We start from the raw sequence: 24,266 nt of genomic DNA on the forward strand, positions 1-24,266 counted from the left end.
AGTGAAGAAATAGAAATTTCATCTCAAGTTCGGGATACCTGGCAAGTTAAGTCTACTTCTCTGATTTATTAATATTCTGAAGTGTGTAGCAGGAGATTTGCAGAAATTTATGTCAGTCTCCTCTCAAATAATCAAACATGCTTTTAGTGGTCAATAATTTCTTTTTCTATGACCTTTTTTTAAATCCTTCCCCTGGTATGTTTTTTTTTTCTCCAAAAGAGTTTCAGGACTTATATTCAAAATTTTCTCTAAAAATACACCTAAAGAAAATGGTGAATCACGTGCTTGGAAACAATACCTGAGATAGGGTAGCAAAGATTCCCATTCTCCCCCTGGCCTGAATATATTACAAAGCCAGTTAGGTACTTAAGAAATGTAGAGTTACACTGAATCTGTTTGACTTTCCAGATCTTTTAGCTGAATTTCTCTGCAATATATAATTATAATTCTTAGATTCTGGGTACTGTGTAGGTTTGGTGTCACAGTATCAAAATTCCTTTTGAAGTACAAAGGGTTATTTGTAAAGCCTCAGTGATGAAGCACGTTATCAAAGCATATGGAGTGACAAAACTAAGAGAAATTTAAATTTTACTTTTCCTACAGAAAGGAAGCAAACTGCCAAGAGAAATAGAAAACAAACATAACTGCCTTCAGTATATTCTGTACAAGAATAATATAAAAGGTCTGATACTTTGATATGTCTTTCTTGTGATCTATGCCTTGATCTCAAATAATAGATCAATCTACTAAAGGTAACAGATGCCCTAAATTTACATATCTGACTGAATATTCATGTGACATGCATTTAAAAGGCATTCAGTTCCAAAAGCTTCTGTACGTTTCTCTGTACGTGCTACCTAGTACTTTGCATTTCTGTGAATGTTTCTGAATTAAGCAGATAACACCTACTTCCAGCTTTCTAATTTGTCATAGTAGGAGCTGTAGGAAAAGCTAAAAAGAAAAAATCCCCAGCTACCCACATGGCCTGAAGCTATTATATAAAGCTTCCAAATCTAAACACTCTGCTAAGATCAATCCTTTAAAAGAACAAAGAATTAGGTAATTCTTTTTTTTATTATTATTTTATAGAATCTTAGCTGTTTCAGTGTCACCCATTCTATAGACTTTTACAAATTTTCTCTGAAGCTATTTAAAACAAGGCCAGAGTATCAAAGGCAAGCTGCCACAGTTCAAACTCAGTAAAGCTAGTATTGCAGAATGAAGATGAAATCAGGGAGTCATGTCTTAGAACACAGGCTACCGATATACACCACTGTTAACAGGAATTTGTAAAAATTTTATATTTTCATAGAGTTTAAGGTCAGAATGGATTATTTCATCTAATCCGACCTCTTTATATCACAGGCCTTTATGGCTCACACTACATGAAGCCCAGAGATCTTAATTAGACTAAAGCACTCTGTTCCTTAGGACACTAAGCCGAGACAGCAGAGCCCACAGAGATTTTGGTGTCATCAAGACATCTGTCTTGGCAGGAAATTGGTTAAGTGAGATATACATAGATGAGTTCAGCAGGAAAGTAAAGCCTGCAGAGGAAAAGCTAAACCTCGGAGTTATGTTTCACTTTGAACACATTTCTTCAGAGAATTTTCTTGCTGACACCAAAACTGGTAGTTTGGTTATACGTGGATTAAGCAAAATCCCCTGATTGATTGTCCAAATAATCTGTCAGTGATCTGCCAGGTTCACATGTCCTCCATCTGACCACTGCCCTCCATGTGTTTGGCATGTGGGTAAGGAACTCCTCACCTTAGGAGACCGGAATTTCTTTTTGCATGATTAAGTATAGCCAAATAGACTGTAAGCATGTGAGAAGGTCAGATCAGGTACAATAATTGAAAAAAACTCACTGCAGTAGTTCATCTTTTTAAATAACCAGCTTCCAGCTTTGGCTAATTTATCATTCTTCAGGCAGAACAGGTCCTCCATTCCACCCAGGTAAAATCTAGCATCTATATGTAAAAGTTTCACTCAAGAAGATGACAGTCTTAAACTGTGATACAGAGAACTGATAACAATTGTTGTCTTCAGTATAGGCATATGAAAGACAGACTGGCAAGTCCAGGGCTGGAAAGGATGAACAGTAGGGCTCATCAGTTCACAAATTCTAAGGCCACAGCCAGCCCACCCTTTGCGGTAGATCTAAAGATTTTTTTTTTTTTTTTAGCAACTCCAAATGATAGCCAGCTCTCAAAAAACTCCTCGCCAGGTTGACTGTGAGAATGGCAAGCCAAAGAAGCCACAAACTGAAGCAAACACGGTTCAGTTCCAGCAGCTGGGGGTTGCAGGTCCCTAGTGGCACAGTGAGCAGGAGGCATCAAGGACTGGAAGGAGAATGATGGGGGTGCTAGGGCTGATTGCTAGCCCTCAAAATATATGAGAATGTTGTGAATTTCCTTGTAGGCTCAATATGTGTTGGTTTCCCTCTTAGCTGAGAAACTGTGTCTTCTTCCTTGTCTAATTTCAAACGCTTGTTTTGTGTTCATAAACAGCTTTATAACCAGACATCTTTATCTGTGTATGTGTGTGCCCTCTGTCATCTATTAGCTTTGTTTTCAGTACATTGAATAATCTGAGGTTCTGTAACTGTTGTATCACAAACCATAAACTCTAGGAATAGCTAGGCGATCTTCCTTCAAACCTTTTCTAATATTTTTGCAACCTGAAAATGTGGAGGAGAAAAATGTACTCTTTAAGATGGTCTTTCTAAGACTGTCTATTAAAGTATTCTTCCTCTGTTTCTTTTTTTTTTTTTTTTTTGGCCTTTATAAGCAGGAACAGAGGCATTTTCCTTTTTTCACCTGTGCTGAACAGCGATTTATGGAAACTTCTGAATACCCTGCCTTCTGTTCACTCTGCAGTTTTTGAAGTATTAGGTGTCATCTGCATTTTTCTGGATTTTCTTAGATTACAGCCATTTCACTAGGTGATTCTGATTGCTAGAGAATGACAAGAAAGACCATATCAAAGGTCTCTCTAGGTCTTTAACCTGTGTCTGGGCCAAAATCAATACCTTATGCTAAGAAATGAGTATAAACAGGCCAATAGCAATATTTTTCTGGAATAATATGCACATTTTCAGCAATTTGGAGCTTAGAGAGCTAAAGATACCATTTCTACATCTGCGTTTCTTGGCTTTTTCTTCCCTGAATTTGCCTAGCAATATTTTTTGACCTATATAAATTCACCACCCACAAAAAACTTGTGTTAAGAACTTGTCTTACTTAACTACAAGTTTTGTTAAGAACCACTTCATTTTTTTTTGTGAATTTTCTGCTTGCTAGTTTCATTTTATACCTCTAATTCTTTACCTGAAAGACATAGTCAGTGGTTGATCTCTCTTCACCTTCCTTTTTCCTCTCTATTTTATACACCTCAGCTACATTTGAGTCATCTGGTTAACTCATTATAACTTTATCTTCTAGTATTTTATTATATACTAGTAGTTCCACTAATTTATAGAGGATATTCATCAGGCTGATCTGTCTGTAATTCTCTAGGGTGATCTCTTTTGTAAGTTGGGTATGTTAGGATGGCGTTGGCAGACCAAGGCTGTCTTCTGAATGTTTTTAATTTTCCAGGATTTGTTAAAAAGTATCATTAGTGGTTTATCAGTCTCCTAAGCTACTTCACTTAAGACTCTTGGCTAAAGATTTTCGAGCTGTTGGTTTGAAAATACTTTCTTTTAGCAGCAACAAGATCCTCCTTTCCTTTTCTTCAGTATCACCATGATGGATATTTCCTTTTTTGCTATTCCAGCTGTAAAAGAAAAGTATCTGCTGGACATACTCCTCTTTCAGAAATTCTACCAACTGCATCAAACAGTTTATCTATACAAGCCTTTTTCTATTTCTGTTGCTACAAAACTGCTTTTCAGGGAAAAGATTCAGAGCAGTTTATGAAAATCAGATGCTTTCAGTACAAAGATCTACAGTTCAGGCATCTGAATTCCCAAGTCACCTTTACAAATGTGGATTAGGAAATAGACTGACTAAAATTTTGTTTCTCAGGAACAGGAAGCACAGGATTTTAATTAGAATAGAAATTGTCTGGTTCTTTTATTCTCATGTAGAATCAGAAACTTCTTTTTTTCCTATATTCTTCAAAATTTTTCTGTAGTGTAAGTGACCTGCTGTTAGGGAACTACTAGCTGAGAATTTATTCTCAAGTACAGATTAAATTACAGCTAAAGAGACGGAGAGAAACAAGTATTTTGTGCTAAAGAAGTGTCGTAGAAATATACTAGTTCTCTTCCGTCTCCTAAAACATACACATACAGACAAGTTTTTGAACACCTGATATAATTGCACTACATTCTACTATAAGAAAAAAACAAAAACCCTTCATCCATCCACAAGATTCCTTAATTGGCTTAGGAGTCCTGAATGAAGTGATTCATCTTGCACAGCTGTTTGTAGCAATGCATGACAAATATGTTTACAATTGACAGAGATAGATGACACTATAATTGACAGTTTACTTTTCTTCTATGTATTTTTTTAAGCTAGAAGATCAATCGGACATCTCCAAAGTTTGGAAGGAAAAAATAGATCTGTTTCTACTTCCAATTATTTTTATTCTGCATGGCATGCTGAAACCTCTCACAGCTAAGACCAGATTGTCCAGTTTTAATATGGTTCACTCTCTTTCATCAAAATGACTTCTATTACATTTTGTCAAAACAAATGACACTGATAAGGTGATTGAAGGCACATATCTCAGCTTATTGCTGGCCTGGAAGAATGAATGTAGAAAAACACCCAAGTAACTTATTTATCTCAAATTAATCATATGAAAAAATAGAGAACTCTTCTGTGGGCAAACAAGTATTGCATTTTCATGGAAATCTTTCAAAAATGGTAGCAGTACTGGTAATTCCAGAAAAAAAACAGGCAGTCACCCCCAGCATTGCAGTTACTGGTCTTCTAGGCAACAGTCTCAAATCACTGGATGGCAGTCTGTCTATGCAGGATAGAAAAGTGCTGAGCTTAATTATGTATAGGGCATGCGATGGTAGGATAGTGGTGTGCAAACACACGTGAACTCAGGAAGTAAGAGGTAAAACCTCCTGCAGCAGCAGCTGCTTGTATTTCCTTCATGTTATCCTAGTGTTCTCTGAAATGTCTTCACTTTACTTGTTCTCCATAATCAGTTAATTACATGTAGTCTGACAGTATACTACTAGTCCCTAATTATCTAATTGTAACGAACATGTATGCCCCTGGTCCAACACCGATCAGTAAAATGAAGCTGAAAAGCAGAGTTAATGATTTCACCTCTCCAGAAAGAGGATGAAGAACATCTGATTTTCTTCTAAGCATGGCCTTTTTATACTTTTGAGGAAGAAAGATACATGTGATGAAGAGTCTGTGTGGTGGAAGTAAATAATTTTGTAGACATAAATAGTGATTGTGTCTCTGCTTCCATGGAATTCCTGTGTTTGTGTGTTTGTGTGTGTATGGATGTGCACATGGGCGTGCACGGGTAGGGAAGAGACATGAGCTGGAGAGGTTAATGGTAGGTGGGGGATGCATTGGGGGTTGTGTATTTAAGTCTGCAGGGTCCTGACAGGAATTGACAAAAGTATAGAAGGGAGAAGGTGATTGATGAGGAAAGCTAACATGAGCAGAGAAGAGACTGAAATAAAGCTGTACAGGAAAAGAGAGAAGTGAATTAGATGGAAAAATGTGGCAAGATCAATACCAGAGTAATATAAATTTGAGGAGGAAACAGAAAGATTTAAAGATACAGTGAAACAAAATGTAACAAAGCAAAAATTCAAGAAAAAGAGGAAAAATTCCCAACACATGCAGAGACCTGAGAGTTAAAAAAATGGCTGCTTGATGAAAGCTTGAGGCAAATATGTTTTCTCTATTTTAAAATGTTAACCAGTAACAAATTAGTTAGACGGAGATAAGAAGTTTCATTTCATAGCTTGCCTATGGCAGCAAAGAGCCCAAGATTTAAATTATGAAGGAACACAGTTTAGCAGAAATTGGTGTTCAGGAAGGGCTATGTTTTGTTGTATTGTGAATGAATGCAATTGTCATGATAGAAAGAAATATTTTTTTCTGTGCTGGAAGATTGCACATCAGTAGACACCTTTGGTACCACTGGTCTTTGATTTCATCTGCGGGATCTCATGTTATATCAAGACATGCCTTTCTGGGATGTGTTATTGTAAAGCAGAAAGCTGGGAGAAGCTGCAGTGGTTATGACTGACTGATGAAGGCCAGACTAGAAAGATGATTTCTTTTTTTTTTTTAATGCTTCTGGTATAATTTGTTATTCTTCACCAAGACTGTCCTGGCCGCTTTCCATCTTTAGATTATAAAGATAAGGACACCCTTGCAGACACAGAACTAACTTTAAGGGTCATAAGGTTTTAACACTTCTGAACCAGTCATGGAGGCCCACTATCTTGTCAATTTGAAGTCATTCTTCCCAGCTACAAATCATTGCATGCATAAGGTGGGACAACATTTCAAATTATTATGGAATGCAACTTTCTTTCAAATCAGTATTTTTCTGTGAGGGGGTGGGAGTTACAGATATGCATCTGTACAAATGTGGAAAAACATAAGGGCTATAAGATATCTTTAAAAAAAGCAACAGAAAAAGCTAAGGGACAGGTACAGGGTCACTATTCCTTGACATTCGGGGAGGGGAATACAACTTTACTTTGATAAACACTCTTCCAGGCTGTCAGCCGTCTGCATATTCAATACCAGCAGAAAGCAAATTCAAATCTGGTATAGTCCAATGCAATTTTATTCTTACTTTCAGAGTTACTCCCTTCAACAGCTGTGCTTTTGATCTAATAGGAAAGAATGCATCAATTAACTGGAACAGATACTGTCCTTTGCTTTAGCCTCACCTGTTTTTTTTATGCTCACTTATTTCCTTAGACTTTTTAACAAGGCAAGTGCACACTCCTTTTCTGTTCCCATTCCCTATTTATTTATTTTCAATGGAAGCAGATGCACATGTGAAACACAGCTTTGGGTAATATGCTTCCATGTGCCAAATTACAGTGATCTCTCCAGTGCTTTGTACAACACTCCATCAGTGCAGAAATGGTTGATTGCTACATGTTGTCTTACCAACCACCAGAGTAACTATTACAGTAATGCATATTGCTACCTTAGTGTTGTTTGGAACGGATTTTATATCCAAGTATTTTTCACCCAGTAGCAAAGTAAGCTGTATAGCTGTAAACTGTAGCCCTGAATCAATACTGTATCTAGCAACAAAGTGCAAAAAAACAGAAGAAAATGCAGGCTATACACTGACAAATGGCAATGAATGTGTTGAACATAAAGAAAAAGAATAAATTAGCACTCCTCTCTTTCTCTGCCTCAGTGTCCCAGAAAACTGTATACAGATGATAGCATTACATACTACCAATTTGTAGCAGCTGCTTCTCTATGTTTTCTGTCAGTAGAGCTAGTCCAATTTTGTGCGCTTTTTTCATTTCTCTTTTTACAGATCCAAAACCCAACAGTACACTCTTTATTAACATTTCCGTGAAATGTCTACACCTTTAAGAAAAATTATAGTAATTCCAAATTTATAATTCATATATAAAAAAAAGCGCAGTATAGTACGGCAATATAAAATTGCCTTTTCTTATTAAGCTATTTAGGTGTCAGTGCAATTGTTATCATAGGACTACAATCATTACAAATCATGGTTGATATGCAAAAGGATGTTATAAATGGGAATATAGTTATGTGATTTTCTTCATTTTCAGACTAGAGATATTAAAACATGCATTAAAATAGTTCCTCAGTTTCAGCTCTTTTTAAAGCAATAATCTTTAGCAGAAATTCTTTGGAGGCTTGGAGATTTAAGTTTGGCTGGCTCAGTGGACACCGGTATGTTCTAAGGTTTACATGTGTGGTTAAAAACCTTCTGTGGTTGAAACCTCACGTTTCAAAAAATTTAGCTGAGAGCTTTGACAAAATCTGGGAAATTTTCACCTTTCCTCTCTTAGGCTCATAAGCAAAATCAGAAAGAGATGAATTTTCATGCCAAAAAGCTGTGTTTCAGATATATGGAAATAATATTAAATCATAGTCTAACTGTTTGCTTTAGCTTTTGTTTGGTATAAGACTGAGACTGATTTCTGTTGGACATCACTAGAGTATTTAATTACTGTATTTTTAAGGATCATGACATTGGTATGCTTTGATGTTTGCTAGCCAAAATAAAACGGTCATTAACAAAAGGCCAGGTTAAGGAAAAGCGCATAGAAATCTTTGCTTATAATGCATGAAAATAAACAACTCAGTTACTATGATTTATCCAGGTTTATGTGCAAGCTGTATAAGCAGATCCTATTTAATCTCTACTCAAATTAATATGGCACAGATTAGTCTGTTTCCTACCAGTGGTCGCAGGTGGCTCTCACAGTACAGAACTTTAAGAATGTACTATTTTTTGCACAATACCATATTTCAAGTGTTACCTGCAAGATTTCATTTATTTAATTCTTCTTAATCTCTTTTCCCTTTGTCTTTCCCCCACTACTGGTGTGTCTAAACTATGTAGGAAAGAAGCTTGGAATTTACAAGTAGAAGACCAGGAGAGTAGAAGTCAAAGATAAAGGAACGATAGGAGCCCTGGCATCCCTTGCTATAGAAGGGAAAGAAAAAATGGAGAAACAAAAAAGGGCTTTTTGAAGCTGTGCTTTTATTTACATTTTGGTTAGACAGTAGCAGAAATATGATTCTTGTCATCATTAACCTTAGTTACTGTAAATTCTACTCCTTGGAGGCTGTCCTTGTTAAAGCAGGAAGTTCATTCAAAGGCTTGAGACATATAATGCTGATTGGACTCAGTACTGACATGTGATTTTTAAGGTGCTTTTAACCACAATGGTAGAAAATCAGGCAACATTTAGAACTCAAACTTCAAGTCTTGGTTTGATTGTACCTTGGCTTATTAAGTGGTCAGATAACAATGATAGTCTAGGACTGCCACTGTCAAATATATCATCAGCAGCAGTGTATTTATGCTGGAACTTGTTCCTGTGATATGAATATAAACCCTCCTTTCCTAAAAGATATGTATGCACATAACTAATCCTCACCAAACTTTTTTTTTTTTTTAAACATATTTTCTGGCTGGTGCTGTATTTATTCCTTTTCTTTCTGTATTCATTTTCATGTTCATATCAATGCTTCTGTTTTCATTTCTTGAGTATTTAGATCATTGAGCTTTATTTTTACTGTTTCTAAATTTGCATTTGTAATCAGGCTCAACTGACCAAATTCTTCCAAAATTCAGGAGAACCTGTGAAAATCTCTTCTTGATTTTACACAGCAAAGTTTTATACCAGAGTGGATTCTGCGTGTTAGTACACGTTTTAAATATATAATGCACGCCACCTGTTAACAAGCCAGTAGTAATATACATCTTCTGCATCATAGTGCTATGTTTCTTTCCCAAACCCACTAAAAATAAGACAACACGAAAAAATCATATTCATTCCATTCCAACAAATGTGCTTCCTAAAATGCAAAGCAATGTTATTAAACTTCACAATCTCCTTCCAAGCCTGACCTCCATGAACATTATCTGGTAGGACTATTCAGCTTTCTCTCTTCCTGATGCCAAAATATAGAGCAAACTAATAATTAAAACTCATTAGTACATTTAATGTCATTGTTGGAAATGGAAACTAACACATGGACAGGAAAATGTTAGTCTTCCTCCGCAATGGATGTGCTAGCTTACCTTTTTGCTTCCTTCACATGTAAGGAATGCAGATTTAGACAGTTAGATAGAATTCCTTTCTCATGTGTTGTTGAAGCTTGAAATAAAAACATTTCTTAATTTGGAATTTTAGCTCAAGTTTATTTTAAATCCATTTTTTCTCTTAATACGGGCAGTCATAATTTTAGTGGAATAAGCACATACATTTTCTAAGGTATTCATCTTCATCATCTACATAATGCTCTGTAAAATATATATTTAAAATAGTTGCTCAATAGCCAAGAAAAATGATCAAATGTCTCCGTGCTTCTCTCTGCATTGAAGAAAACTTTTTGTGTAAGTCGAAATGTCAAAACAAAATTTCAGATGCTACAATGGGGCAGGAGGGAGCAACAGTCAAAATTCTGGATATGTTAAAGCATTGGCAATGAATTTCAGTAACTGTAGAGCTAGAATTGCATTGTGTACTTTAAACAGAGATATAACGTAATTGTGTAATTGCCTTTGGTGTATCCTCTTTACTCAAAACAAGAAGCAGCTTAACATTATGTAATTAATCAACCAAGGAGTTGTGTGTGATATCTTCATTTACTGTTATTGTGTTTTTTCAGTATAAAATAGTATAAATACAGAGAAGGAAATTCAGGAGCTAGTATGTTCAAGGAGGAGTGGGGTGTTTCAGAATGTGCTGTTTGGAATTTAGGTATCCTGTGCTGGGAAGAGTAGAAAGGCTTGCATGAGCATTTTAGATGATTATGAGAGAGTCATTTTCCATACTTTTATTCCTATTAGAGCCCTGATGTTAGATGACTTGCATAAATGCTAGCGAGTCCCTTCACATCATTGTGGAGTACTCTCATTCCATAAAGTGTTTGGGGAACAGAATCTGACAGATACCCCCGAAACATGAGAAGCCTGAAAAATAACCCAGACTTAAACAACAACCACAGAGTGCAGAAATAGTGCCCACCTCAGAGCAGAATTGTGTCAATCCTGCTTTATCTCATTCTTAAAACATTGAATCAGCGCTTAAATGGTTCCTCAAATACTTGGTCTTCAACAGGTTGGTTATGTATGTATTAGATCAATCTTTTTATTAGATGTGTTCTGCATGCTGGAGTCAGGCTTGGGGGAATGTGTATGAGCAGAGATTAGTGTAGGAATGATAAAACAGACATTTACCGTTGCTGCTGCTAGAATTTCCACAGTTTCCCAGTAAGAGACTGCAATTCTGCACAGGATTGTTTCCTCACGCACAGTGCACAGCAGGATCACAATTCTGGTTATAGCGATGGGAAATGGTACAGAAAGAGACTGCCAAAGAGGAAGTCCCCTTCTGCACTGAAGCAGCCTGATGTGTAATATTTCATCTATTTAGAGTCATCCCTGTGGTCAGTACTAATGACATTAGCTCCCAGGAGATCATTATCTCAAGATTGCAACCCATCATGGATTGTTTTCAGTGACCTGAGTGCTGTTGGAAAACATTATTTTTGTAACACCTGCTACATCCCTGTCTCCTGTTGGAAATTTAGCTCCTCTTTTGGCCTGATGCTTTGCTACATTTTCCGCAGTCTGTTCTCCTCTGTTACAAAGCCAGTTTGGTCTCCTGTGTTACAGCTGTACGGGGCTACTGCTCCTATCAGCATAGTCTTTCTCGTCCTTTCTATATCAGTATTATCTGATGTGGTGTCTTCTTTGCTGCTAACATATAAATTACATTGTTGATTCTTTATGTTTTTTTTGCACTCTGAATTGAGTTATAGCTTTTACAAGCATGTGATCTGGCTCGGAGAGAAGACTCTGACAACTTGTCATTCCTGGAATTTGTGACTGTCTTGTCTTGTATTAATTATAAGACCCACTCTTTCAGCGTTCAGAAAGAGTATGAACTACTGTGTTAACATCCTCTACTAATACTTCTTCACTACACCTGTCAATATTTTGCCAGAGTCACTTGCTTTTAGCTACTTCCCCTTTCCACCTAACTTTTTTCATTTCTGCTCTTTCCTCTATGTTTCTTTGTCATTGCTATGGAAACTCCCTATTTACATTTTGTTCTGTTGGGCAAGTTGTTCTATTTATTTTAAAACACAGCTGAGATGAAAATTGCCATTTTTAAAAAAGAATTTTAAACCCAGGATGTTTCTATTTTCTATGTATCCCATATACTTACAACAAAGTCACAGGGCTGTATTTGCTTAAGGTTTGTATTAGGCTTCCTATCCTCCTGGAGGCTTTCCCAATACTTTATCAAAATAATACTCTTTATGTTTTCATAATGGGAAAGATATTTCAAATTTATTAAATTATTAATATTGTGTTAAGATGGGATATGCTTTCTTTCACAGCTTCATTCAAGCTATTCTCAATTTTCTTAATCCATATTTTTCAAGGATTAGTTATTCTTCTCCACTGAGGTGAGTTACTTTTCTTATATTTCATATAAAAATGTGGAAAATGATATTGTTAGATGCTATTCTTTTTGTCCAAAAGTCTATGTAAAGAGGGCCCCATTTTAAAGACTTTCAGGCTTCTGAAATGTAAGAAGAAACAGAATTTTAAAAAGAGAAAACATCTAAAGGCTAATTTTTGTCTGTCTGAATCTTAAAGCAAAAAGCAGCCTTAAGAAAAGCATCTTAGATGAACAGTGCACCTTAAATTGCAAATTGAGAACTCATGTTACAAAGTCTTTTCGTTTTCAGAACTGTATGCAGAAATTACTGTGAAATTTTACATAGGTTTCCCTTTTTCAGGGCTTTTTGAAGTTCCCCTTTAACTGACTGCTTTGCATCCTGATTGAGGTTCAGCACATTTATATCCAAAGGAAATCACATCACGGCTAAAAGTAAATGACATTGCTTCAGAAGACTACTGCTTCTTACAGAAATAATTTTTCCAATCTCCTTTTGATCTTCAGAAAAAAACCCTAATATTATTCTTTAAACCAGAAAACCCTTTAAGCTTTCAGCCATTGCTATAGCCTATAAAAACAGCTCTTTTTAATAAAATAATTACCTTTTCTGTTAATGTATTCATTGAAAACTGTATACACAGAGTCTCAATGTTACCTATAAGTGGTAGCTTGAACAAGGATAGGTTAATTATTGCTTCTGAGTACTTTAAATAAAGTTACTGTTTTTCAGTGATGCTGGAGTGGAGAGGTATGAGCTACTTGACCCAGCTATTGAGAGCAATGATGTATAACTCTATTCTGAATCTGCCTGAGAAACCAGAGATTTGGTTCTCTCAAAAAATAATTTGCTAGCAAGCTACAGTTAATGGTTGGGAAGAAGGGATTTGGGTGGGATAATTTCTCTTGGTTTGTCTTTTTCTTTTTTCCCACAGAGAATATTAGGCTGATTTTCATGGCAAATTGGAGTTCTGGCCTGCGAAGAGGGGTCAGGCAGTATATGTGGTCATGTGGGGTTTTTTTCTCTTGATGATCTAATTGGCAGAATCTATCACACAGTAATCCTCAAAAGGATCTCATTTTCGTCTATAAAATTTTCACAATAGCTATTTACTACTGTGAATTGAATTAAGGGCCAGTGGCTAGAAACTTTATTGTGTCCATAGAATTTTCACCGAGGCAAGTCAATACGAGATGATTTGTTTTCTCATTTCTAAGAAAATGCAAAATCCATCTTTGAGCCCAAGCTTTCCCACAAATGCTTTTAGACAGTAACTTCACCAGACTTTTAAATAAAATGATACAACCTATGAAACCTCCTTCTTGCCAGACAGCAAAGAAGACGATATATCTTTCTTATATTATTCCTTGGAGAAGGCAGTTAGATACTCTGGTGATGAGCATCCATCTAAACACAAAGATAAGTTGTTAGGGCCAGCTGAGGTTGGCATAAGGTATTTTAAGCTGGTTTCTCATTTGAGAAGCTGTATTTCAGTTGGATGATCTGATTCAGTTGAACTGAAGGGGAAAAAAAAATAAAACAAATATTTTCTTTGAAGAATAGGCCCCTGCATCCACCTACCTCTAGAACACAGTGCCCCAAGTTCATTTGTTACCTTCAGTAGTTATCTTTGAAAACTGCCTTTTATACAGAGCTACAGGTATTTGCCCTGAGATGAGTATCTCCCACTTGCACAGTGGGAAGTTTGGGATTCGTCAGAAGAAGTTATCTTTTGTGGACAGGAGTCTGTCTGTCCTTTACTACATACTATACCATCTATGAACAGGAAATGTCTTATTGTTTAAAGTAACTCCTAAAGACTTTTTTTTTCTGATACAGTTATTTTATTTTTTCAATGCAAACATTTTTTAGCAACATCTGTACAGGGTCTTTGGTGAATATGGATTTTTTTGCCAATGGCAATCCTATTTATTGTAGTGCATCTCATCTCTTTGAGTCCATCTTTCATGTTTTTACATGAGTGAAATAAAAGCATGAAAACAACGTTGCATTTTCTTACTTGAGACTTAGCCACTACCGTGTTGCTTCTCCTGCTATTCCCCAGGTGAAATTCCTTCTGATTTTACACAGATAGCAAAATCCCTTGCCACTAAATCTCACTCTATACATTGTCTCCTTATTTGAATACATTCTGTGGTCCTTCTTGAGCATTTAGTGTATACAGTTCATAGTGCATTGATTAAAAAAAAAAACCACTGCAATATTTTATATATCCTGTAAAATTTTATTTTAAATGGGTGGACAAAAAGAGGGTATTTTCCTTGTCATTTTACCACCAGCCTCATTGTTGCTAGCAGTCTAAGAAAGTGTATAATAGATAGAAGTCATAATGATATAAAATGTCATATTTATGAATGCCATTGTGGCTCTTCAGGTTTATTGATCATTGAGAGTTTCCTAGATCTTCATATTGTTGCATTTGGTTGTGCTTTCTGAGAAACTGCAAGTTTGGAAAAACAGTGGTATATTTTAAAATAACAACTAAAAGTAATATTAAGCAACTAAAAATGCACAAGAAACCATACATGAGAATATAATTAAATACAGTGTAGGCTGGAACATCAGTGGCATTGCACTATAAAAGAGAATTCCCTGTAACGCCTTATGGAGTAAAGCAGATAGCCTTCCACCATTGCCTTTGCTCAATGATATTAACATTGAAGGAGGCTGCAAAATAGCTCATTAGCTACAGCCAGATATTTTCTGCTCCAGACCACTGCCAGAAAGTGGCAGGTATTGCCTGGAACAAGAATTATATACACAGATCTCTGACCTGCAAAATGCATATGCTTGTAATATCCTACTCTATACAATGCTCCTCTCCCTGACAGTAGTTTCTGCCTATCCCTTCATGAGCTGATGGAATACTGGGGGGTTAGGGGAAATCTATTTCCTTTTAAGGGTACAATTAATCAAAGATTTTTTTTAACATGCCTATATATTTTATGGCAAAATAATAGAATATATAATAGGCTAAAACAGCACTTTAATATCATTTTCTTTACAACCACCAATACTACTTTACTGGAGTTAAATGCTTGATCTGAAACACTAGCACAGGTAAATTTTGAGTTTAGATCTGAAATTTGGCTTTCCCTTGCTATGGTCTAAATCTTACTTCTCAGAGGCCAGATCTTTAGAAGAATTTGATTTTGAATCTGTTTTCCAGCACTGATTCCCTTGGATTTTTAGAAATAAAATTCTACACAGATCTGTCCTTGAAAAGGAAAAAAATAATTAGTTTTAATATAGAAAATAATCAGATATTTATTAAGAGAATATTTGCTTTACATATTTTAGATAAAATACTGCTGTTCAGAGCAGCCAGTTAGAATGAAAGATATGCTATATGTATCTCCTTGGCATTTTTCAATACCCTTTAAATATCAGTGTCTGACCAAACTCTTTGGCTTTCTTGAAAATACTGAATGACAGGGATTCAGCTGCATGAGTTTAGCCTCTTCAGCTTTGTAACTACCCTTCCAGTAATTGTAGGTTGCTATTAGATTGTCCTTTAGCTGCCCCTTCACCTGACTAAACAAGCCCATCTGCCTCAACCTTAATTGTTTCAGTAGCCGTCTACTGGACACTGTCAGGCTTCTCCACATACCGAAAGGTGGACTCAAAGGGGAGCTGTCTTCCAGACATGGCACCACCACCACTGAGCAGAGGTGATAACAGCTCTTCTTGATCTGTTTTCCACACTCCTACAAATGCAGCCCAGTCTGTCTTACTTGCAATGAGAGTTGGCTCGTGTCCATTCCTGCATCCACTGTAACTGCCAGGTCTTTTTCAGGAAGGTCGGGATTCATTTTTCCAGCGTGTACCAATGTGTTGGGTGAATCTGCAGAACTTTCTGCTGCTGCTTACTGAACCTCAGGAGAATTTTGTTGGCCCAGCACTCAAATTTTTCAAGGTCTTTGTATCAAGACTCTACCACTTGTCATGTTAGCCAGTTCCCCAGTATAATGCCATCTTCAAAGTAGCTGAAGATGCAGCCTGTACCGTCATAGAGCTTGGTGATGAAAGTATTGACAAATGCGGATCCCATGTTTAAGCATTGGTGTATTAGCGGCTGCCAGCACATGCTAAGCGATTTATCCAGTTGTCCAGCCAGTTCACACTCCACTAACAGTCTGCCTGGCCAGCCCAGACATCCATGCTTTACAAATGAGAGTGCTGTGGGAGATGGGTGGAATACCTTCACTGTACACAGTACATAATTTACTATTTTAAAGCAGTATGATTAGGAAAAAAATTTGCAGCTAAGTAAACAAAAATGCTGTAGAAAGAAGCGGAGGCTAAAGAGGGATACAGGGACAGCGGAGACATTATTTGATAACCGCTACCACTGAGAATGTACTAGGTGTTTTTTATGTGTGTCTTGCCCAAGGTAGGAAGGCAATGAGTGTTTTCTTGCTCTGCTATGATATTTCAGTGGGATTTGCCAATATTTTCTGACTGAGTTGGATGGAGAATTTGCAGAGCAGAACTGAGGCTGTGTGGAACCTGACTTGCTTGTTTTCCATGTGTCTTCTCTTAGTCCCCTTTCTATGTCATCGGGATATTTAGTTGTTTTAGTGGTCTAGATAGCCTATAGGACACCACTGTAAGAAACTTGTCAGAGGAACTGGTACAGAACGTATATTAACTACTGAAAAGGCCAGACAGAAAACTCCTTTAAGCCCCTCAAAGATATGAATAGATGATGCAATTGTGTCTGTGTAGTAGTAAAGAGTTTTATGCAATCTAGCCAAATGGGTTTAGTGTATTAACCTCACTACAATAGATCTACCTGAGACAATTTAGCATGTGAAAGAATGTGTCTGCAGCAGAGAACAGTAACAAACTTCTCCAATTGATAATGCAACAGAGAAAAGGTACTATCTTTCTGGCCAGCTGCCAAGAGTTCACCGTCTGATCCATAAGCAGAGGATGATGTAGAAATTCCCTATGCATTAACAAACATCACCCAGTCCAATTTAGAAAGGCTGTCAACAAAAGAGGCTGTCAACAGAAGAGACCCTGACATTTGGCAACCTTTAGGAGGAAGATTTTGCTAGTTCATTCTGAATTCTCTTTCAAATCCATCCTGTTTTTCAAAAATGTAAACTGAAACAAAAAATACCCAAGTCATGGACCCCATGATCTTGTGCCCTTTGATCTTTTTGTAGGCTCCTTGCTTGAGATTTGAATGCTGTGACTCTTTCACGACCTTTTCTGTCACAATCTGCAAGCTGGGCGAGAGCTCAGGTGGTAGGAATAACATCTCCTCCTGCCACGGTGTTCTTCATCACCCCTCTTAGAGGAATATTGTATAAAACTGAAAATAAAAATAGCATCTTTCACACAGCAGCCTTTCATTGTCACCGGTGATGTTGCGAGTGTCCTGTATATCACAGGGTAGAATGCATGGTTGTTGCCTGTTTTATGATAAGAAAAATGGATATGTATATGTATAATTTCAGTTGATGATGGTACAAAAAATGGACAGGATATGAAGAACATAGATTCCTGTTTTTTTTGGCATTTGAATATTTAATTTCACCTGTTTTGTAGAAAAACATATTTCTGTGTCTTATTCAAATTCAACAACTTTCTTCAGAATATTGGCGTAATCTTCAATAATTGATATTGAGACTATATCATCTAATATTTTGATTTGTTACAAAATGTAAGAAATGTCAACTGAGAAATGCTTAACCATATTTTTCTTGAATGATTTGAAATGGAAAATAGACTTTAAACAAAAGGTATATATTTTAAACAGAGTTGCATTTAAAATAGCAAATACCCATTTGATTACTTAAAATTTCATTAGTCCATCTTGTCCAAATTAGTTTTAGAATAATTTCCATTCTATATGTGCATTTATTAATGGAAATGTTAGGGCAACAGTAATTTCATTAAGCATATTTATTTTTTAATAAATCATTAGTCCATTGGAATTTAAAAACTTAATCTTTTACAGAGGATTGCAAATAGTCAGTGCCTGTATTTATATGCTAATGACTCTAAGGGAAGAAAGCAGAATTAACATATAATGCTTAATTAAGAGAAAAAAATTGCAATAATCCTGTAACTTGGAAGTGAAGCACAAACCATTTCTGGTGCATAATAAAGGTTTTAATTATGTACTTGCAATGTAGCGATTCTTAAATAAGGGCTCTGGCACTAGCAATAACATAGAAGAAAAAAGTCCCCATGAAAACTATTGAAATAAACTAATCCTGTTCAGTTATAATTTTTGAAAGCTCATTCCTTATGGTATGTATTGTGCGTTTACATCGAGTAGAAGTTTTTGTAATTAAGTATTATATGTGAGAGTATTTAATTCTGCAAGGTGCCTGCCATTCTACTGCCTTTAAAAAAGACTGTATCAATCCTCTGGAATCAACAAGGTTTTTATTCTGGGTTCTAGGGAGGCAGGATTAGATTTAAGGTGTTCTCCTCTATAATTATATACGTCATTGTTCCTGCTTGCACTATTTCAGTGGTCCAGAACAACACTGGTGCTTCAAGCTGTTACTGTGGTTTCTCTGAGAGCAAATGGTCTTTGCAGGGCATTTACCAAGCAACTGCGCTTTGAGATTAAAAATAAAGGCACTTCAGCCCTTCACTCACCAGTTGTTAACTGGTGGCTGATTCAACACAAAATTATATCTATTCTAATTCAGGTGGAAATTAATCTCAGAAAAACTGAAGAAGTCTACTATTTCTTTGCAGAAATTTTAAGTATGTGATTGCTCTGCTTCCTGCTTTCAGATTTAAAAGACCTAACCAGAACAAGCTTATTCTTCTGAAGTAACAAATCTTCTTTGTGGGACTGCTGATTTTTTCTTTTGACAGAGAAACTCCAGAGCCTCACCTGAGGTTTATTTTCAGTAAGTTTATTTCACAAAAGAGTGTTTTCCCACCTCTGTCGAAAAATTCAGTATATGATACAAAGAAATAAAGAAATGCCATATGGTCTGCACACATCTGTTTCTTTCACTCTTTGAACTATGCTATTCATAAAAAAGCCTGACTACTGAGTTATCCTGAGGAGCACTCTAAATATTGCACAAATACATTGCTGTCAGGATTAAGAAAAAGTTAAAAAAAAATAAACTGCCAGGCTCTGCACATTCAGGACTGATATCTGATACTAGAAAACAATTTAAAGGAAAGCAAAGAAATAGCTGACTCAGTGCGTGTGTCCAACTTTTGCTCCATTAATTCTGTAATTGAACTTGAAGATAATTTCACATGTAGAGATATCTATGGTGAACTGCAGCTTTCTGCTGGTTGTCAGCACTCAATGTTGTGAAACATTTCTTCATGTTTTTCTGCATCCAGTCCACTGCTATTGTATTTGTGTCCGGGTGTTAGTATGCCTTTTGAAAGCAGTCAGCAATCTTAATCAGTGCTTTTACTACAAGTTATGCATAAATTTGCTGTACTTGTTGAGAGTAAAATCTACCCTCAAAGGACACCACCTTCGAAACCCTATTTTAAAAATGCAAGTGGGATACCAGCTGAGGGATATGAAACATACTACTCATATGTCCTATCCGAAAGTAAAACGTTAAAGCTACATCTTACCTGTAAAATGTCCAAGAAAATAACAGGACAACCCAACTTTGTGAAGTTTGTGAATGGTGGGGCTTTTTGTGCAAGTAAATAATGTCATTGGTAGTAAGGCAGCTACAATACACAGTTCTTACTTTATTTGGAAAATACTGCATTTGTCAATGTTTTCTCCAGACTGTCCTCCCATTCTTCCCTTCCCCCACAGTTGTTTCCCATACACTACACTTGTGGAAGATTTTCCTCTGAGGTTACCTACCCCTGGTGCTTCTGATTTGCTGCCTATGTTAACTTCTTTCCCCTGTTTGTCTTATGCACTAATGTGAATTGCAACTTTTGTGTCAGGCGGCCTTCAACTATGTAAGCCTCTAAATGAAAACAATGGAAATTATTTCAATGTTTGTTGTATTCATTTTAATATTTCATATTTCTTCTTTTTTAGTGATTCTTTTACAGGGTCAAATTCAAAGAGTTTCTGAAGGCCTTCAGTTGTCATCAGGTCAAATTAAGTATCTAAATATTGCCTGAACTGCATAATGATTATAAGGTACATTTGAAAATTATTCCACAAATTCTTTCAATATAATTGTCAAGAAGACTCTTTTCTACACTTCAATATTTTAGTAAATGTACTTTAAAGAAACATAAGATTAACTGTATAACTAACTGCAGAGTTTACAAGAAGCAGCTAATAAGAGAGATTAGAGCTGCAGCATTTGAACAGGGAGGTGGGCTGTGAAAACAAGTACTGAAGGATTCTGATAGTTATGTTCATAGAGAGAAAACTTAAAAAGCAACCAAAGGATGGAGAGAACGTTCTTAGTTGCTTGATTCATATGTGGGATATACTAAAAGTGAGTAATTACTCTAGGAAATATTTGAAGTAATCAGTATTTGGACATAAATGTAAATTAAGGTTTGCTTTTGGTAGAAGTCCCATGCAGCTACCTCCCGTTCAGATTCCCCATACAGATAGGAAGTTCCCTGCATTCAGGGCAGTAACACCAGCTTTACAGTGAAGTGCTGATTAAGCTTCAAAATGTAATAATATAGCTGCAATCCTTTAAAGGCTGATTTTTCTATATGAATAATAGCATTTACAGTTATACCAACTGTGATGAAAATTATGAAGCTAATGAATCCTTGGGGTTCAGGACACATACTGAGTACTAATTGAGATCAATAATGAATTTTGCCAAAAGCTATAACATTGAGAATTGAACTACTTTCTGTATAAGGGATTTACGCCTTTTGCTCTAGGAGCCAAACCAAAAGTAGCTGTTAGTGGAGATTAGATGGAGATTGCTTGTTTAGATGGTATGTTTGCCTTAAAAAAAATCACAGAGAGAAGATATTTCTGTATTAAACTAAACAACCAAGACCTTTAAGAAGGTTATACAAGAGAAATTAACATCTTTCTTGTGTCTTTATCAAATAATTAAAAAGTAGAACTAATGGTATGAATCCTAAAAGTACCTAAAGGTTTAACTCTTTAAGATCTCAGTAATTTCTGGACAGGGCTTGATGTCCTCTGCTCCTGACGTTGTTACAAGTTAAGTGATTTCAGTCAGTGATGCAGTCTGACGAAATGTTGATATCTGCAGTTAAAGTAGCCACTCTGTCATCTCTTTAAATGTAGTCCAGTAAAAGCAATTTTTCCCACTTTGTAGTAGGTAGCCAGAGGCTTTGAACTGACCTAACAGCACTGGCTCCCAGGGCTGTTTGGCCTTGCCATGGCCATATCTGGGATTAGCTGGGATAACAGTTGCTGAAGGTGCAAGTGACCATTCATTGCCCCTCCTGCTATCACTGGCTCTGGGGATGGCCTGGCACCCCTTGGTGGTGCCTTCATAAGAAGCAACAGTCCTTTGTGTCCACTGGTTGGGGGAAACTCTCTTGCAACTTGCAGGCTTTAACTGGGCACTGCTAAGAAGGAAGCAAACTGTGACAAGGAAAACACATACAAATAACCCTAAGTGACCCCAACACATACAAGGAAGAACCCCCTACCAGGGACATTAGAATCCTCCCAACAAAGATCTCGGGATGCTTTGTCACCTTCCCTCACTCTTCTCGAGGAAGTCTGAAACTATCAACATTAGGATGTAGAGGAGTACTGGGAAGGGGATACACTAGAAATGTTTTGCATGACAATATAAACTGTATTATCAGTTAGGCTTTCTTAAATTAATTAGATAGTTTTGGATTTTAAAATCAAATTTAAAGCATTAACTGGGCAAATAATAAATTCTTCACTCCACATGCACGCTCTTTTCCCTTTTTCTCATAACAAGATTATGAGTGTAGCAATAATCTACAGTGAGAAAGAGGTCCTTTCTGCAGGCTTATTCTGGAGAGTGATCTCATCCAGCAGATCAGATAAATTCACCATGAAAGTGCCTTTTTAATTGTTATTATTGACCAGAAAAGGAGGCTTATTAAGCCTCCACACTGGTTAATAATTCTTGCTGTTTAAAATATACCTTATTTCTAATTTGCATTTCTTGAGCTTTAACTTTCAGTCAAGGCATATAGTTATATCTTAGCCTGCTATGTGGAAAAGCCCTCTGGTGTAAGATATCCTCGTTCCATGTCTGTACTTATAGATTCCTTAAGGTTGACTTTGATGAGCTAAATAGATTGAACCTCTTAAATCTCTTTCTGTAAGGCAGATTTTCCAGTCTTTATATCATTCTTGCAGTTTGTTACTCTCTCAAATTTTGTAACATTCTCTTAAGTGTGTGGAGAATAGATTTGGATATATTATTTCAGCAAAGATCTCAAATAATACCATCGCTTTTTTCCAGATATCCACCTGTTAAACACTGCTAAAGACCATATTAACTTTTCCAGCTAGACAACCTTCTAAGAAGTCAGTCTGAAATGGATATTTAGAAAGACTTCTACTCTTTTTTCTAGAAAAGTACTAGAGAATAGTACTGTAAGCATAAGCATGACCTATAATATTCATTTCAGAAGTATGACATGAAGGTCAGATAAATTTTAAATGTATGGTGCTTAATGAGTTCTGCAATACAATGGCAGTTCACTGTCTTACTGAAGTAATAATATAAATTACTTCTAAAACCATTTTGTTTTTTTTAAAAAGATATTTACCATAGTGTCTTTAATTGGAAAACCTTAGCAATAGTTCATGCTTTCCAAAAACGGGTGGCACAGATATGACTGGCAGAAGAAAGGTTGTTGCTCAGGCTGTTGTTTGGATGGGACCATTATGTAGTATCTGGTTATTGTTTGCTGTATAAATCTGCACAGCCTATTTCAAGCATAATCAGGACATCTTATGCATAGAATGAAAATCCTACTCATCTCTACAGAATTTATCCTTTACAGAATTTGTAAATGAGCCTTTTAGCCCAGTTTTCTTTTTGGTATAAAATTTTGCATATTCAGGCTCATTTGGGAGAGTTGCAAGTTCAACCTACACAAACTATCGTAGTGCCACACGACTTAGTGGTTTACTTTATACTAGCTAGTTCTGCTACGAGTGGAGAAGAAAATGTCCTTGATCCGCTAGCAAATCACTCCCAGTCTCTCCTTAAGTGGTACTGAAGCAGACATTTATGAGTTCTATGAACATGACAGAGTATGTCTTCTCGTATACATTATGTTCAGTTTTGCCATGTGTCCTGGGTTCGGCCAGGACAGGGGTAATTTTCACCAGAATCCAGGAAGGGGCACAGCCGGCTGGGCTGACCCAACCCCAACCTGTCCAAACAGAGCCGGGTATTCCATACCATGTGCCATCATACTGGGTTCCGGGGGGGTAGCGCGGCGGCAACTTTCTCGTGGTTCAGGAGTTGGTGGTGGCGGTCGTGGAGGGCGGCTCTGTGGGTTGTGCGGTTTGTGTCGGGTTTTCTCCTTATCTGTATCGTTGTTGTTCCTGTTCCCTCTGTTCGCTGTCCTGTTAAACTACCCTTATCCCGACCCACCAGTTTCTGCCTGTTTCTTTCCATTCTCCTCCGCACCCTGGTGGGGGGAGGGGCGGCCGCGTGGTGCTTTTGTTGCTGGCTGCAGCCAAAACCAGAACACCATGGAATAACTCAGAAACGACTACTTGCAAATGTCAAATCTGAGTTGTATTGAGTCTTAACAATGAAGTCTAGTGTGAAAAAAAAGCCTTATTGTTTTTAAAATGCATTTATAGATTTGTCTTACAACACTCGAGGATTTTAATGTGTTTGATGTTTTCTTGTATTTATTAAGAACACCTTAGTGAAAAGTCTCTGATTAAAAGAATGCCTCAATTAGACTGAGTGGATTCCAGCAAACTAGCTTAGGTAAAGGGTGATTTAACTTTAACTTCAGTCTAACTACTGCTAAAGTTGACAGCTGAATTAAGGATGTCTGACTCAGCAGCAGTTCTTTTAAGGTCAGATGGGTCCGGAGTGACTTGGTCCAGGAGGCACAAAACTGAGTAGCTCCAGATCAAACAAGTTATAAGCTCCACTGGGTAAGACGCAGACATGATAGCTCAGGTTCAAGTGACTTATGTACTAT

At 36.7% G+C, this 24,266-nt stretch overlaps 1 long non-coding RNA gene across 1 annotated transcript in view; it reads left to right on the forward strand.

Annotated features, from left to right (window-relative positions):
* Positions 1–12,107: 12,107 nt before the first annotated feature.
* The window catches only part of LOC142361549 (uncharacterized), a 74,499-nt gene continuing 62,340 nt past the window's right edge, over positions 12,108–24,266 (forward strand). The window contains exon 1 of the long non-coding RNA XR_012764164.1: positions 12,108–12,161. This is a non-coding gene — a long non-coding RNA (uncharacterized LOC142361549). The remainder of the gene's footprint in view (positions 12,162–24,266) is intronic.

This window comes from Opisthocomus hoazin, chromosome 5 (genome assembly GCF_030867145.1).
Source record: "Opisthocomus hoazin isolate bOpiHoa1 chromosome 5, bOpiHoa1.hap1, whole genome shotgun sequence".
NCBI classification, from domain to species: Eukaryota; Metazoa; Chordata; class Aves; order Opisthocomiformes; family Opisthocomidae; genus Opisthocomus; species Opisthocomus hoazin.